We start from the raw sequence: 18,526 nt of genomic DNA, 5'->3' as shown, positions 1-18,526 counted from the left end.
CTCCCACTTCTTAACTGCCATGCAGGGTTACTTGCTGGCCTTCCCAGTCAAATGTGACCTCCAATGTGTTGAAATCAAACACCAATGGACTTACGGTCTTCATCCAATCTACCTCCAACACCACATGACACCCTCCCAGTTTGAGTATTCTCATATCAGCCGAGAACTCTTGCCCACTCATTAACCACTTGAATCCCCTGCACCTTAGTTGGCTTACCATCTTAGCTCCATTGGCTATTAGTACTGAGAGGGGAGGTGTTTCTTGAAGATTGCACTGCAGGCTATGGGCAGTTGTTTCATCAAGGAAGCTATGAGTGTTGCCACTATCAATCAACACCACTAGACTTCTTTTGTGGACCCTCCCCTTCACCTTAATGACTCTACTAGCTGCCTGACCTTGAAGAGTATGCATGGAGATATCACCTCCTTCATTCCCTTCAAGCTTCTCATCCTCCTCCTCTATTCCTGCTTCCTCGTTCTCTCCTTCCTCCTATCCTTCCATAGTTAGGAGAAGTTTCTTGCACTGATGGCCCTGCCCATACTTCTCTCCACAACGAAAACATAGGCCTAATTGTCTCTTTTGATCCACCGACAGATTCTTGGGCTGTAAGATAGGCTGACTGGTCTTCCCCATGGATCCTCCTCTCTGCCATTGGGAAGTATTACCCCTGGGATACGCCCCAAGGTTGTGCTCCTCTTGGTTGGTTTTGGATGATAGCCGATGCCTCCTAGCAAAGGTTTCCATCGATAGCTCATGCAGGCGAGCTTGTTCAGCTGCTTAGGCCACTATGGTGGGAAACAACATCTTAACTGTAGGCCTAATTAACTCCTCCAACCCACTGATAAAACTTGAAACAAAATACTCCTCATCTAGATATAGGTGAGACAATAAAAGTAAGGCCCTTAACTCCTCAAATCTAGTTTGATATTCCTCCACCGTGCCATTTTGTTTCAATTTGTTAAACTCCTCAATGACATCAAATCGGTTTTTCTCCCCAAATCTTCGACACAATTGGCTAATGAACTCCGGGCAACTCAAATCCCCTCTCTCGTGGCTCCAAGTTTGGAACCAAGCATCCGCTACGTCATCTAAGTATGATGCAGCCAAACATACCTTATCCCCTTCAGCGACGCGATGCTGGTAGAATACCCGTTCACATCTGCGTACCCACCACCTCTGTTTATCCCGATCGAAAACTGGGATCTCCATTCGTGGACCAGGATGGGGTGGATTGGTCCCTCCCTGGTTCCGGTAATTTATACCTTCTCCGAATTCAGCTGGATCTCCACCACCTCTTGGATCCGGATGTCGCAGACGGAACGTCGGTCTTGGAGGAAAATCCATTGGCAAACTAACGTTTGGTTGCCTCGCAAACATGCTCAAAGCTGCCATCAATTGTTGACTGAGTCCCACGAATTCTTCTCGAATGCCATTCACTGCGCGATCCAACGATTCCGTGTATTCGGATCTACTTCTGTGGATCTCCTCCTGCGTGTGCCTCATTCCCAACTTCATCGTCTCCAACCTCTCGTCCACCTGTTCCTGATGGTGTCGCAATCCAATTTCGATTGCATCCAATCTGTTCTCCAACTATTTAGCGCACATTCCATCAGCCATTACCGACTCCAGGTCTTGGCTCTAATACCAAATGTCAAACTCGGATCTGACAATAGAGTTCCTTTCGTAAATGGGAAGGAGATAATGTAGTAGAGAAAGAGAGAGAGAGAAATTAAGAATTAGAACGGAAGAGAGAGAGAAAGTGAGAGCGAATTGAGAAAAGGGAGGGAAAGGAATTTGTGGAATAATCCTCACATGATTCCCCATCCTCTACCATCTGTTATTTATAGGCGAATTACAAGTTGACGCGGCAGTAACTAACTGCCCAGCGCACACCCGCTTGAGGAATTTGAATTATTCCTTTACATAGTTATTACAATACTGCCCATACTGTTCTAATTACCCCTACACCCTTAGCCTATGACACAAACACCCAATTGCCAAATACCTGTCATACCAAAAATTGTCTAATTATCATAAGGCCTTTCTTTCAAATATTTCTAACCTGCATGTCCCAAGAATAATTCAGGATACCCTTGGTGACCCAGATTGGAAGTTAGCAGTCCAAAAGGAAATGAATGCTCTTAGAAAAAATGGAACTTGGGAGATTGTGAACAAACTAGAAGGTAAAACAACGGTAGGCTGTAAATGGGTATTTACTATAAAATGTAAGGCAGATTGGAGCATAGAAAGATGCAAAGCAAGGCTGGTTGCTAAGGGATTCACCCAAACATACGGCATCGACTATCAAAAAACATTTGCTCCAGTAGCTAAAATAAACTCCATTCGAGTTCTCTTTTCCCTTGCAGTGAATTTCGATTGGCCACTTCACCAATTTGATGTAAAGAATGTCTTCCTAAATGGCGATTTAGAAGAAAAAGTATTTATGGATCTCCCACCAGGATTTGAGAAGAGCCTCGGTACAAACAAGGTATGTCGTTTAAAAAAAATCCTTGTATGGTCTAAAATAGTCTCCAAGAGCATGGTTTGAAAGATTTGGAAAGGCGGTGAAAAGCTATGGCTACATTCAAAGTCAAGCAAATCACACACTATTCTTCAAACACGCTAGTGATGATAAGAAAGCAATTTTAATTGTCTATGTGGATAATATAATAATGACCAGTGATGACAAGAGAGAGATTGAAGAGCTTAAGAGGAGATTAGCTCATGAGTTCGAGATCAAGGACTTGGGTCCTCTAAAGTATTTTCTTGGGATGGAGTTTGCAAGATCTAAGGAGGGGATCTTTGTCAACCAACGTAAGTATATTCTCGACTTACTCAATGAAACAGGAATGCTTGGGTGTAAGATTGTTGAAACTCCCATTGAATCCAACTTAAAACTTCAACCTATTGAGGCCAAGAATGTGGTAGAAAGGGAGAACTATCAAAGACTTGTGGGTAGAATTATTTATCTATCCCATACTCGACCAGACATAACCTTTGTTATAAGTGTTGTAAGTCAATTTATGCATTCACCTGGTTCACAATATTTTGAAACTACCTACAAAATTTTGTGGTACTTCAAGGGAACCCCTGGGAAGGGTCTACTTTTTAAAAAACGTGGACACTTTCATATAAAAGCTTATACAGATGCAGGCTGGGCAGGCAGTATAACTGACAGAAGATCTACATCAGGGTATTGTACCTTTGTGGGAGACAATCTTGTTACTTGGATAAGTAAGAAACAAAATGTGGTGGCCAGAAGCAATGCTAAAACTGAATTTCGTGCAGTTGCCCATGGTATTTATGAGGTCATGTGGAAAAAAAGGCTTCTATCAGACTTGAGAGTCTCCACTTACTTACTAGCTAAAGTTTACTGTGATAATAAAGCTGCAATCTCTATTGCTCATAATCTAGTTCTCTATGACAGGATAAAACATGTAGAGGTGGATAAACACTTTATCAAGAAAAAAAATTAATAATGGAGTAATTTGTATGCCCTACATTCCAACAGTTAATCAAGTGGCTGATATTCTTACAAAGGGATTACACAAAACTTAGTTTGAGAAACTTGTGAGCAAGCTTGCCATGGAAGATATCTTCAAGCTAGCTTGAGGGGGAGTGTAGAAATAAAAATATTTTTGGATATAGAATATTCTTTGTATATTTTAAAAGATATGTATATTCTGTGTATATTCCTCTTTCCTTTTATATTATTCTCTTCCTTTATAAAAAAAAAAGAGAATCAACATATTATGCATCTTAAGAAATAGAGAAACATATTTTTTCTCAACCTAGTTTATAAGAGTACATATACATCTTAACTCAGTTGGGCAGAAAATCAACGCATCATCAGCAAACTGGAGAAAGGGGATTCGCATAGGAGGGGACCCCACCAAGATACCTGTAAACAAATCCAAATCCGAGGCCTGGTAGAACACCTATTAAGACCCTCGGTTTCCAATAAGAACAGAATAGGGACAGTGGATCCCCTTGGTGAAGACCCCACTCCATATCAAACCCACCAGCAATAGAACCATTAACTAAAACTGTTTTCTGTTGCTTCAGCACACAGTTTCTTATCCAACCAATCGATTTAGACCCAAACCCCATAGCTTCCATAACCCCCATGAGATACCCCCAATCCACATTGTCAAATGCCTTACAAAAATCCAGCTTAAGAAAAACTTCCTTTTTCTCACCCTTCTTCGCCACTTCCACCACTTCGTTAGCAATTAGAACTCCATCTAGAATCTGTCCGCACTTTGGGAGTCACCAATCAAAGAATGAATCACCAAACCCAGCCTGTTAGCAAGCAGTTTGGAGATGACCTTTTGGACACAAATCCACCATACTAATTGGCTGAAAATCACCGAAGCATTGAGGGGTATCAGACTTTGGAACTAGCGTAAGCAACGAGTCTTGGGCCTTCCTTGGAATAAAACAAAAGTCGTAAAAATGCTGAACCAATCCCATAAAATCTAAAGCCAAAATCTGCCAGAATTTCTTATCAAAATTAAAGTTGAACCCGTCAAAACCAGGTGCCTTACTCTCGTCACATTGCCATACCACCCCCTTAACCTCCTCAAATGAGAAAGGAGATTCTAGCAATGAAGCCACCTCGGCTAGCAGTTGTCTAAAACCCAAGCGAGAGACTCCCGGCTATTTTAAGCCCGAATTCTTAAATTGACCAGCCAAGCCATCTACAATCTCCTTCTTTATCAGCTTCGAGTCTGATACCACCCCCAAATTCTGAGAGCCCCAATATAATTCTGCCTATGCTAAACCGAAGCCAACAGATGGAAAAACTTAGTATTCTTATCCCCTTCATGAAGTCATGTGATCATGGATTGCTGACGCCAATAAGACTCATTAAGCCTAGAAGCCCTCCAAAGCTTTGCCTTCAAAAACCACCTCCTACACTGCAAGCCTGAATTGGAAGGATTTGATTCCAGTTCTAGATCAATCTTATCAATTTCTACCTCTATTGTGTCCACCTGCTTCAAAGGATTACCCACTAAGGACTTGCTCCACAACTTTAACATACTACATAGAGCCTCCAGCTTATCCACAATACAGCAAGTGCCCACAAACATAGCAGCCCAGGAAAACCACCAGACTTCCACCAGCCTCCCAAACCTTGGGACCATGAGCCAATAATCAAAAAATCTAAAAGGTCTACAACCCCAATTCACTATTCCAGCCTCAAGGACCAACAAGCAATGATCAAATAGGCCCCTTGGCAGCCCCCATAGCCTATAATCAAGAAAAGCCACCAGCCGCTTCGAAGATATGAAACATCTATCAATTTTGATAGCACTGAAACTGTTTGCCCAAGTAAACAACCCCCCCACCAAAGGAACTTCTATTAGAGCAGCACCATCAACAAAACCAATAAAATCCTGCATCCCCCGTGCTGAGCCCAGCCCACTCACCTCTCTTCTCGCCTAAGCACTTCATTGAAATCCCCAAAAATAGACAAAGGCAAGCAACATTTTTGCAAAAAAACCAGAATTTGAGACCATACCTCAGCCCAAACCCCAACATCAATAGGGGCATAAACAACCACCATCATGCATCTAACCCCCGAACACCTCCAAGTTCATTCAACTGCAACCCATGCCCTGAACTTCAACTGTTGATGAACTTCCATCCTATCATTATTCCAAATGACCAGAATGCCCCCCAACAAGTTCACAGCCTCAGCAAGACACCATCCAAAATCCGAGAAACCATAAATCTTCTTTACCTCCTCCACCGAAACTAAAGCCAACTTACACTCCAAAATTGCAATAAACTCAATGCCCCCCTGCGTATAAGCCTAAGGACTGACCGTTTTTTCAAGTCAGCCCCTAAGCCCCGAATATTCCAAGACAAGATCTTCAACATCCCTCCCCCTCTCTTGTTCCCAAGCCTACACATCCACTGCATCCCAAGCCACTAATGCCCGAATTAATTCTTTCTCATTATCGCCAGCTTGTAGTCCCAAGATAATCCCCAAGATTAGAGTGTCTTCTGCATCTGCATAGGGATCCAAAGCTACCCCATCCTCAGGTAGAGGAATCTGGCCCCTTTCATTATCCTCCATTGGGGCCTCAAATCGAGCCCCCTCTCCCCCAACCCGATCAGTGCCACCAAGATCGTGAACAGGAACCCCCACAACCGGTCTCTTCTTTTTGGAGTATGTAAACCTCAAACCCTTCCTTCTCCAAGCCTTCTTGGGATGGACACCTAAACCAGCCTCCATCAATGCGAATCGAGACCCCTATCTAGGTCAATCAAGGGTTGAAGACGAAACAACTAGCACCCCTGAACCCTCTACAAGTGAATGGGGAACCATTTCGGGAGCAATAACCTCTGTACAAGCTTCACCATTGGCCCCCATTGACAAGAACCCCACCCCCACTCCAGAAACCTGAACTCCATTAGCCTAAATCTCGTTGCCACTTCTATCAACCTGAACCTGCAAAGGGACCTATATGGTGCTCTACGATTGCCCCCCCATCAAGCCCATCTAATCCAGATAAGGAGGGGGCCAAGCCCTTTGAGCCACTCGAGGCAAGGCCAGGACCCACCTCCCTGCATTCTTGCTTGGAGTTGCCCTCTTCCAAGGGGACCATCCAACTCAAAAGCAAGCCCTACCAAGGCAACCTTCATGCAAGAATTAGACCCATCTTTCCCCCTAGACGTTGGACTATTCAAATCAACAAGTAATCTTTCCATAACCACTTCCACACGTACAGTTTCAACTTACCCATCCGCCTCACCCACCTTCCTTCAACACTGGCTAGACTTTTTCAAGACATACCCCATAGATTCTAAAGGAGTAGTTCCACCTTCCACAGTTCCCGCCAAAGACAATAAGAAAACTTCACCCCCCCCAATCAACCTAAGTTCACACGATATATCCCAGCATTGATGTAATCCACCTAAAAAATCAGCAAGCAAACTGGTCCGAACATACCCAACGGAGCAAGACTGCAACCAGTCCTCCAAACCAGTGTCAATAGACAAATTAAGGGAAGTATGCCTGGGAGGCACCCCCACCGAACGTACACTCCGATTTGTATCACCACCCTTGCCTAACCACATCTACAAAAGATCGGTTAATGGCAACCAAATGCCTTGTTATTGGATCAATTCTGAGTTTTTTCAAGTTAACCTGTTATCAACCAATAACAACTCAAACCTGTTAAGGGTCAACTGAAACCCACTAATTTCGTGTAGAGTTCGGGTTGGATCATTGGGTCAGGTGATCTATTGACAGCTCTAGTTGAAGGTCCCAAGATTTTGATAAAATTAACAGATTGATAAAATTAACAGATTGCCTACATATTCTAGCATTTTAAATGTTTAAAGAAATAAATTATAGAATGGTTAAATTACATTGGAACCACTCTCATGACATATTCAACAAAATATTATTTTTGTTGAATTTTTAGGTTGTGTTTGGAAAAAGGATTATTTTATAGAAACTAAATGAAAAAAGTGAAAGTATATAGAAAGTCATAAGATTATTCTCTACGAACTTACTAGTTCTTTAAGTGTGTTTGAAGTGATTGATTTAGTGCTATACAACCATGGAGATGCTACTCAGTTCCTCTTCCTCTTTCTTCTACTAGGTTGGAATTGGGTAAGTGTAATAGGTTCCTTAGCATGCAGCTTCTAGGATATATAATTAGAAAAACTCAAAAGATAAAAACACATTTAGACCTTCTCACAAATCATGCAGAATCTTCCATATTAAAAGAAGTTTACATATCCAAAAATAACATACCTCCAATGCAGGCCTCTTTCCTTCTTTTTTTCTCCTCCTTTAATCTTCTAACAATTGAGAGGCTTCATTGTACTTGTGCTCCATGTTAGACAATTTTTTGTCCTCAATATAGATCTCTTTAGTCAAGCTCACGACAATTCTGCGATGAATTTGAAGATTTATCAATATAGTTGAGCTCCATATCTAGCAACCTATGGTTTGGTAATCAATATCCTTTGTCAAGCTTGATACTAGTTTTTGCAATCTTTTTAGCTTCTTGTCATAAATATAATCACCCATCTGCTTCCAAAGTTGAATTCCCTACAACATCACTATAACCAAGTGGATGTGTTTCCTATGAGGACATTAATCTCTATACAATACACAAATCCACATCTACTTACATGCACATAGAAGTATACACAGCTAGATTCTTACTACTAAGTTGGTGCATCCACAACCAACAAGGGATTCTATTTAGATCCTTAAGCATTGATAACTTTCTTTAATTGTTTTAAATTTCCCAAATTGCAACATACAAATAGGAAACAAATTACAAAGATGGGGAGTAGAGATGTCAATCGGGCTGGGCAGCCCCCACAACTGTACCAATTGGGCAAGCCTGACCTGGAGAAGCTCCTATCCCATTTTAAAAATTTTTAAAATCTGAAAATATTTATAAAATCAATTTTGAAAATTAGAAAGGATTTTTATGAAATTAGAAAATGATTGTTATGGTTTTAAAATATTTATGGTTCTTGAAATTAGAGAACAAGCTATAGTAACAAGTTTCATGCATTTTTATTTTAAAAGATGCATCTTGCATTGAATTAACTAGTTAAAAATCTAAAAAATGCCTGCAGATATGAACGCTGGCTGAACGCTTCCTTGTGTTTTATCAAATTTGTTGTTCTTTCTTTGTGGGTTGTTTGTTAGATAGAGAGATTGATTACAAAGCTTCATAATGATGGAAAATAGAGAATGAAAGGTAGGTCTTGGTTGGGCACACTGATACAAAAACGGTGATCGGTGAGGCAACAGTCGTGCCCTTTGCTCTTCAACAACTACAAAGTGTCCAAAGTCTTTCTAGGTGGCGGCCCATCTGGCATCCATTCATTGTCCATTCTTTTTCACTTTTCTTAAATCTTCTATTTTACATGAAATAATAACTAGTGTTGGAAATAGAAATGTCACATGAGTCAAGTAGTTATTTAGTTGTCTTTTTTATTTTATTTTTTGCTATTTAAAGCATTATGAGTAATATATAGACTATTATGTATAGAATGAATCTCTCCCAATCTCTTCACTTGTAAGGTTAGGTTTCAAGAGGCCATTTTGGTATGTTAACGAAATTATAAAAATATTTTCATGTTTCACAATCACAACAAAAATTTCACAATTCTACATTCTTAATTTGCTTTAAAATCAACAATTCATGTATATATACGAAGTAACAGAATTAGGAATTTGTATCATATCAAAATAATTTTTCAAGCATTCATGACAATAATTTTCAAAGTATACTAGTGCAAAAATAACCACTCACCTAACCCCTTTTGTAGAGAAAATCCACAACATAATCCACAAATATCTAGCAACTTTGCTTCTCCTTGATTCTCATAGCTCAAAGTTCAATGATTTAATCCTCCTCTAAACTTGTATTTATAAACTTCTAAAGGTTCATCCAATTCTCTTTGTTTTGGATTCAATTTCCTTTTGTTTCTAATTCTCCAATTAATCATAATCCTTAATGCATATATTTTTCTTCTAATTTAACCTCATAATTTACATCCTCAATCCTAATCCCTTTTCAGCAAGGAATTGGTTTGTTTTCAAATTTTAGATGAATAATTCCCTCTTCTACAAGGAATTGATTGTTCCTAATTTTAATTTATCCTAATCCTAGACAAATTCTCTTTAACTAATATCAACATCTCTTTTTGATTTATCCTCAAATTAAGTCTAAAATCTTAATTCCTACACAATTATGATAATTCATATAATCTGAATTTCCCTCTTATTTATATCTTTCTAAAATTTTGGGTGTTACAATTTGATTTATCAAAATTCACATGAATAGATTCCTCTAGTATAACTCTTCTCTTGTTAACAACACTATTAGTTTTACTTTCATTTGAATAGCCAAGAAAATTCCCTTATTACTTTTCATATCAAACTTCCCTAAAGAGTCTTTTCCATTGTTTAGTACAATACATTTACACCCTAATGAGTGAAAACAAGAGATATTAGGACGTCATGATCCTAGGGTTTACCTAGGGTTTAGATTGGAATCTAGGAAGGAACCGAGGGAAAATTAGATAGAATGGAGGGAGAATTAGACTAAAAGAGAGGGAGATAACAGCAAGAAAAGAGGGAGAAATGCAGACAGAACAAAGCAAGAGAGAGAGAGAGATCAGAACAATTGAGAGGGAAATCAGAATTCAATATCATTCAAAAACATACATTCTCTACCTACTCTAGCCTATTTATAGGCACTTCTTCCTTTCAATTACAATATAACCAAATGGTACAAACAAGAAAGCAGCAAAGTACAACAAGAAGAAAATAAATGTATTAGATAATTCCTAATATATCCTAGGGTCGTGACTTAGGACTCTTTTTTTTGTACAGTTAATAGGGTGTTTTCTTTAAGATTGGTCAAATAGATACACAGTTCAGGATAATAACATAATGTATTCACTGTGGAATGTTTCAATTAGCATTGTTCTTAACATTTCTTGGATTGATCTATTTTTCTTTTTTACATCTCCACTTTGCTGAAGAGTTCTAGCTTAGGAAAACTTATAACTTAGACCATTTTCTTCCCAAAAGAGCTTGAAATCTTCATTTTCAAACTAACCCTGTGATCACTTCGAATTTTTGATATGATATAGCCCTTTTTAATTTGAACTCTTTGAGAATATTTGAAAATTTTGGAAGGTTTCATCCTTTGACAACGAAAATATAATCCATGTATATCTAGAGTAATCATCCATAATAATAATTGCATATTTCTTACATCCCAAACTTATGGTTCTTGCAGGACTAAATAGATCTAAATGAAGTAGGTCTAGAAGTAGTTACATCCCTTTTTAGTTCAAAAGAACTTAAAGTTTTTTTGCCTTTAGCACATGCGTCACACACATGATCTCTCATACTTTATTTTAGGTAAGCCCCTCACTATCTCCTTTTTAAAGAGTTAGTCAATTAGATCCGTGCTAGCATATCCTAAGTGTTTATGCCATATTTATGATGTGACTTCATTTGATGTAACAAGGCAAGTTTCATTTTTTCAAAGGAGTTCATCCAAATGAATAACATGTGTTTTTATGTCTAGATCTAGTAAATCTAATTTCATTTGTTTTCATATCTAATCAGATGACGTGTATTAGACTCAAAATTTACCTTGTGTTGTTTATCACATAATTGGCTTATGCTGAGTAGATTGTGCTTCAAACCATCCACATATAAGCAGTTTTCTATTTTAACATATTTGAATGCGATATTAGCTATACCAAGAATCCTACCTCGTGAGTTATTATCATAAGTGGAGGTAAAAGTGAGCATACCTCCAGCTTTGTAGTTCAAGGATGGTAATTGATTCTTATCACCTATCATGTGCTTGGAACATCCACTATCTAGATACAATTTACTTGACACTTTCCTTTGTCCCAAACTTTCCTATAAAATGGACATTTATTTGTTTTTATTACCCAAATTTGCTTGGGTCCACATGAATTAGTATGCATGGTTCATTTTGGAATCCATAATTTAACATATGAGATGTTTATTTTTCTTAAAGCAATTTTTGCAATTAATGGCCATTTTTACTGCCACAATAGCATGGAATGTGTGATAACAAAGTGGAAGGACCAGAACTTCTTTTGTCTTGAAAATAACTGGCTTTTCCTTCTCTTCCATAAAACTGATTTTTCTATTTAGTTTCTTCCCTTTCTTTTTGAAAGCAATCAAGGGATTCATTCAAAATCTTGATCTCTTCTTCAAGATTTTTATTTTGATCTTTCAAAGACTAATATTTCCTTTTTAAGGAGATCATTTTCTTCTTCCAAAAAATCCAATTCTTCTTGAGAAGTATCAATGGTTTTTTAGAAAAGTATTGTTTTGCATACTAACGTTTTTTATTAATTAGCAAGATCATTGAATGCCTCATGCAATTCATCAAAAGTAAAATTATCTTCCATTGAAGCATTGGATCTTGAAGTTCCCCTTCACTTGTTGTAGCATCATCATCATTCCAAATGCCAAGTGCCTTCTTTATCAATTTTGTGTTATTTCTTTTTAGTTGTGGGCAATATGTTCATATGTGTCCTGTTTTCCTACATTCATAGCTTCTAATCTCATTTGAACTTTGCTCCCCTTATTTGTATCCCTACCCTACCCCTTCTCATGTTTTTCCTTTCAAAATTTTTGCTTTTCTTGATGAATCTATGAAATCTTTTCATGAGCAAGGCTAAATTATCTTTTTCTTCAAGTTCTTTCTCATCACTCACTACTTTACTTGTTTTTAGGGGAAGTATTTCTTTTTCTCCAACTCATCTTCATTGTTACTTTTCATCATAAGAGATCCTAGTAATTAATGCATCTAAACTTAAAGTTTACAATTCTTTGCCATTGATCATAGCAGTCATTTTTAGCTCTCATGTTTTACGTTTGTTAACCTTCACTCACTTGTGTAGGTTTTTCCTAATCCTTGTAGTTTGGTAACAATTTCATTAAAACATGTAAGCATGTCTTTGTTAGTTTCATCATCTATCATCCTAAGAAGTTCATTATGAATCAACAAGTTTTTCTTAGTATCCTTAATTGTTTGGTTCTTTCATGTATTACTTGTAGTAGCGTGTCAAATCTCTTTCACAGTTTTACAAGTTGAAATTCAATTAAACTCCTCTGAACTTAAGAGCACAAAAATAGTATATTAATGGCTTTAGCATTAAGTTATGCTTCTGGAAGCTCATCCTCGACCTACTTATCTATATCTTCCTTTTAGACAAGTTAACCGCATTTAATATATTTCATAATTAACCTTACCTCTTCCTCAAAACATATAAATCTAGTTTTCTAGTATGTGCATTTTGTACCTGCAAAGTAAGGTGGTTAAGTAATGCTCAGTCCCTCAGATTAATTTCCTCCAAAGTGCCACCTCGAATCTTTCTTCTTTGAAGTGATTAAACTTGAAATTCCAAGGAACCTGCTTCAGTACCAATTAGTCAGAGAGCATCAAAATACCCAAGAGGGGGGTGAATTGGGATCTTTCAATATTTAATAAGCTATTAAAAATAAAAGTAAGAATGGTTTAAACTAAAAAAATAAAACGCAACACACGGCAATTTTATAGTGGTTCGGCTTATAACCAAGCCTACATCCACTTCTCTAGATCCGTTCTAGAGATACTTCACTAACTAGAATAAAGGTTTTTAGGACTATCTCTTAAAACCTTTATAACTGGTGGTTTTAGAAGACTAACCAAACCTTGTAGTTTTCTTGGGTCACTACAAAAACCTTTTTACCTAAAACAAAATAACTCTGGCACAATATTCAGTTTAGTGTATCAAATGCAAGCCAATGACCTATGTAAAGGTCACAACTGAACCAATATTATCAATCAAGAACCACTAGATTTGTCCGATTGCTTTATAAGAAAAAATCAAAACAAAAGAATGAAAAAATAGAAGAATCTTTTGACAGATCTCCGTAGGTTTCTTCAATAGCTTCAATGCTTGAGAAGTTTCTAATTAGAGATTCTTGGGAGCCCCTCAATCAAATCGCCAATCACTAGTCTTGATTGCTAATCAATTGTTTAGTGAAAAGAAAAGGTACCTCTAGTTCTCCTTGAAAATGGTCTCTTAGAATATGTTGAGCATCTTCAATCTTTTGGAAATCAACCTAAATTGGAAAATTTGCCAAGGCTGCAGAACTTTTAGCACAAGATTGAATCTTCAATCTTTTTCGGAAATCACCTACATTTGAAACCTCATCAAGCCTGGAGAAATTTCTAACATAAGATTGAATGTTCAAGCATTTGGAAACCAATCATACTAGAAAAGGAAGCTTCCACAAATATGTAAAGATTTTTAAGACAGATCTAAGAAATGTTTGGAAGCATGTTTGAAAGAATTTGGAAACTTTTTGTCCCAAAAAATTGCTTTGCTAGTTTGCTTTTGAAAAACTCTTTGGAAAGAGTTCTTTTAATTACATAAGAGAACATGAGAAAACTTTGTTCAAATAACTATTTCTTATTATCAAAATTAAGCAAGAGCAATACAACAATTGGATACCAAACAAGTACTAGACCTGGAAATTGAGCAACTCAGAGGGACATTGAATGTTATGAAGCACCTGGAGCTCATGGAGGTTTAGAATATCTACAGAAGGTTCAGGAACTGCACAACATGCTGAGAGAAAAAGAATATCACCTTGAAGACTTATATGCATTAAACCAAACTCTAAAAGTGAGGGAGCGAAAAGGCAGTACTGAGCTGTAGGATGCACACAAAGAATTGATTAATGTAAATGTCCATATTGCTCTTGAATGTTATGAAGCACCTGGAACTCATGGTGGTTTAGAATATCTACAAAAGGTTCAGGAACTGCACAACATGCTGAAAGAAAAAGAATTATCATCTTGAAGACTTATATGCATTAAATCAAACTCTAAAAGTGAGGGACTGAAAAGGCAGTAATGAGCTGTAGGATGCACACAAAGAATTGATTAATGTAAATGTCCATATTTCTCTTATGTTTTTCACTTTGAAAGTAGCTCATTTTTTTTATTACGCAAGCAAATAAATTTCATTTGCGTAATTAACATGCAAAAACAAGGGAACCGACCATGAACCATTAAAATGCAATTGTACTTGTCATGTTTACTACTACAGGATGCAATTGCAATTGTAGATGACCTAGGGTTTGGCAAATTATATGTTTCAATGCATGATGATCCAAGGAAGATATGGTCAATTGGCCTTGCTAAAGGCTTTAAATTGCATTTTTTTTGGCATGAAAAAATTTATGATAAGATTATTTAGATGAAGGTAGAGTTGTATAAATCTGACCCTCTGTGTTGTTTACTAGTGGGAATCTTATACATCTAGTACACCCTCCACGGGCAGCAGTAGATGGCAGGAACAATCTATAGTTTAACATTTAGTATTTGTTAACTCCATCTAGTGTAGGATTGAGGCTTCTTGTAGTTGTTATTAATAGATGAAACCCTTAGTTATTTTTATTTGCCTAAGCAGTAAGTCATGCATGTATGGTGTGATTCTAAAGCAATACATGCATCTCAAATGACAGACATGCAAGTGTAGCTGTTATATGTTTTGTAATATTCAGTTCTAGCAACAAATCAACAAATAGTAAAAGAATTATGCTTTTTTCCCCACATAAGTGAGTCCAAAATTGAAGAGTATGAAGTGAAAGAGTATGAAGCACTGAAAGGTGGGAGGCATCAGGTCAAAGTATCTGATGAGGCCTTCACTTTCCCTTACTGTCCAAAGAAACAAAAGGGGACTTTCTGTTTAAGGAACTCTTACAGCACACTACTGGGGAAGGGACGTGTAATTCAAAGAAGCAGACTGCAAGGCATTGGGAAAATCATCCAGCATCAGCAAAATACATGGAAAAGGACATAGAAGCAGTTGCCAGTCCATCAGAACATGTGGCTGTGGAGCCTGATGCCCTTGCAAATTGTGACCATGAAGAGATGTTTGTGTGGCCATGGACTGGAATCGTTGTTAACATCCCGACTCAATGGATGAATGGACGTTATGTGGCGGAAAGCATGGTTCCAAGCTTAGGGACCAGTCGATAAGGAGAGGGTTCAATCCAATTAGAGTTCGTCCACCCTGGAATTAACGCAATCACTCGGGCACTACTATTGTGGAATTTAACCAGGACTGGTCTGGTTTCAACAATGACATGTCATTTGAGAAAGCCTATGCGGCAGATCATCGTGGGAAAAAGAACTGGAATGCCTCTAAAGACAAAGGAACTGATCTGTATGCTTGGGTTGCCTGTGCTGATGACTACAATTCTAACAGCATTATTGGGGATGATCTTCGGACGATTGGTGACCTTTGAACTATCTCTAATATCATGCAGAGGCGGATAGGAAAGCAAGTAAACTTGTATCCAATTTGACAAATTTGATTGAAGTAAAAAATATGCACTTGGCAAAGACGGAGAGAAAATTCTCCGAGACTTCAAATTTCCTCAACAAATTAATTGAGGAGAAAGACAGGCTCCATCAATCTTATAATGAAGGTTTTCCATGCTTTTGTTATTTTCTCCTTCCTTTTGTTGGATTGAGGAACATTCCTACAGTATACTTGTGGTTATATCAGAATTTAAGTTGTTCAATTCCTACGCCATAACAAATTTGTGACCATAGGTAGATGTTATCTAGAAGACTTGATCTATGCTAATAGCCGGAGGGTGGTTGTTTATCTTACTTTTGATCATAATATAGTGCTCGCGGTAATGATGGCTTTTTTTCATGTTTTTTTGGATTAAGCAGAGATAAAAAAAGATTCAAATGAGTGCAAGAGAGCACTTTCAGAAGATCTTTAATGACCATGAAAAGCACAAGTCGCAACTGGACTCTCGAAAGGAGGAGCTTGAGCTTCGAAGAAAAGAATTGGAGAGGCATGAGGCCCAGAATGAAAATGAAAGGAAAAGGCTTTTTGAAGAGCTTGAAAAGGTGTATTATTTTTTCTTACGTTTTGTCAATTTCATTCCTAATTCTTCTCTTCGACTATCTTTAACAAATTTATGGATGATCCCCATCAAGTCTTTGTGAAATAATTTTCACCGGTTACATTCATTATTGAAGAACAATATTCTATAATTTTTATGATTGCTATTGAAATATTATATTTTGCTATGACATGCTTGACAAAATGGATTTCATTGTTCTTTCAGAATGTTTTAAAAAATAGTTCACTTCAGATGGCAGCTACAGAGCGAATGAAAGCTGATGCAAATGTTTTGAAATTGGCCCAGGATCAGAAGGTTTGTGACCAGCAGTCTGGAACAGTTATGTGTGTTATTCAAGTGTCAGATATATCATGTTAAGATTTTGATTGTTATTTCAGAGGCAAAAAGAGGAACTCCATAAGAAAATAATTGAATTGGACAAGAATTGGATGCCAAACTGCAGGAAATCAGAATAAAACTCTCGTATCTTGAATATACATGGGTACATCCTCTTATAGAGGAAAAGGAATACAAGAAAGGAAACTAATCTAATACACAAGAAAGGAAACCAATCTAATATACAAGAAAGGAAACTAATCTAATTACAAGAAAGGAAAAGAAAGATACATATAAACATTCTTAGGAAAGTTTCCTAAGACTGAATTAGGTAATATCCTATTTCAGTTTTTGGAAACATCTAAAGATCTCTTGAGATATCTTCGGGATCCAACACAAACAAGCACTGGAATTGGAAATTGAGCAACTGAGAGGGAAATTGAATGTTATAAAGCACATGAGAGATGGTGGTGATTTAGAAGTTCTGGAAAAGCTTCAGGAACTGCAGAAAATATTGAGAGAAAAGGAAAGAGATCTTGAAGACTTAGATGCTTTACACCAAACTCTAATAATGAGGGAGCGGAAGAACAATGATGAGCTGCAGGATGCACATAAAGAATTGACTAATGTAAGTGTTCTTATTTCTCTTCTATTTTCACTTTGCTGGTAGTTTCTTTTTCTTTTTCTTTTTCCAGTTATGCTCACATGCAGATAAATTTCCTTTACATAATTAACACACAAAGATAAGGGGACCTGACTTGCCTGTACCCTACAAATGCCAATTGAACTTAACATGCTTACTGCTACAGTGTAGATGCCATTGCAATTGTAGATGATCTAGGTTTGACAGAAAACATATCCTAGTACATGGTAATCCAAGGAAGATATAGCCAATTGGCCTTGGTAAAGGCTTTCATATTACGGGAAGGGGGAGATGGCCAAAAGAATCTATTGTATGACCTTTAGTATTTGTTGGCCACACCTAGTGGGATTGAGGCTGCTTCTTGTTGAACGTAGGAAGCCCTTAGTTCACTCTGCCAGTGATCACTGAAACTTCTGCTTGCAATTTCTTGTTGAATAAAGGAAACCCTTAGTTTACTAGGCTAGTAATCACTGAAAGCTCCATCCCCCCCCCCCCCCCCCAACCCACCCCTTCTCTCTCTACAATGTTTCTTATCTCTATTTTCGTAAGCAGCAAGTTATGCATGTATGTGTGATTATAAAGCAATACATGCATCTCAAATCACAGACATGCAAATATAGCTTATATATATTTTGTAATATTCAGTTCTAGCAACATATCAAAAAATATTAGAAGAATTATAGTTTCTTTTCCACATAATTAGGACTTCAAAGTCTGGAATGATTAATTCTATTGTTTTATAGGGCTTGAAAGAGATGCCAAGACTTGGTGATGTTGGTGTCAACAGGACGGGTGAACTCGACAACAGACCCTTTTACGAAGCAACAAAGAGAAAGTATAATGCTGCAGAGGCAGAAGTGAGAGCGGTGGAAATATGCTCTTTGTGGGAGGAGTAACTTCTAGATTCTAATTAGCATCATTTAAAGTCATCTTGGTTAATGGTGAAGCAAAGGTGTGCATTAAATGATAACTCTACCAGCATGACATTAATTTTGTTCCCTTACCCAAGTAGCACATATGTTATTTACAAAATTATAAAGTAGCATGCATAATCATAGTTACAAGATGTAAAACTACT

At 37.5% G+C, this 18,526-nt stretch overlaps 1 protein-coding gene and 1 pseudogene across 12 annotated transcripts in view; one reads left to right on the top strand and one right to left on the bottom strand.

Moving 5' to 3' along the window:
• LOC127809687 (protein INVOLVED IN DE NOVO 2-like) overlaps positions 1 to 18,526 on the bottom strand; it is a 67,597-nt gene that overhangs the window by 30,771 nt on the left and 18,300 nt on the right. For 3 of the 12 annotated variants that reach the window (XM_052348693.1, XM_052348696.1, XM_052348697.1), the window contains 3 exons: positions 13,593 to 14,374; positions 12,854 to 12,963; positions 7,776 to 7,914 (listed from right to left, as the gene is read on the bottom strand). The gene's annotated coding sequence lies outside the window, so the exon portion shown is untranslated. The remainder of the gene's footprint in view (positions 1 to 7,775; positions 7,915 to 12,853; positions 12,964 to 13,592; positions 14,375 to 18,526) is intronic. The other 9 variants (XM_052348691.1, XM_052348699.1, XM_052348694.1 and 6 more) reach the window with 7 other exon arrangements.
• LOC127809372 (protein INVOLVED IN DE NOVO 2-like) lies at positions 8,316 to 16,945 on the top strand (annotated as a pseudogene).

This window comes from Diospyros lotus, chromosome 9, assembly GCF_014633365.1.
Source record: "Diospyros lotus cultivar Yz01 chromosome 9, ASM1463336v1, whole genome shotgun sequence".
NCBI lineage: Eukaryota > Viridiplantae > Streptophyta > Magnoliopsida > Ericales > Ebenaceae > Diospyros > Diospyros lotus.
Note: the sequence above shows the minus strand (reverse complement) of the source record. Positions and strands in the feature narration are given on the sequence as shown.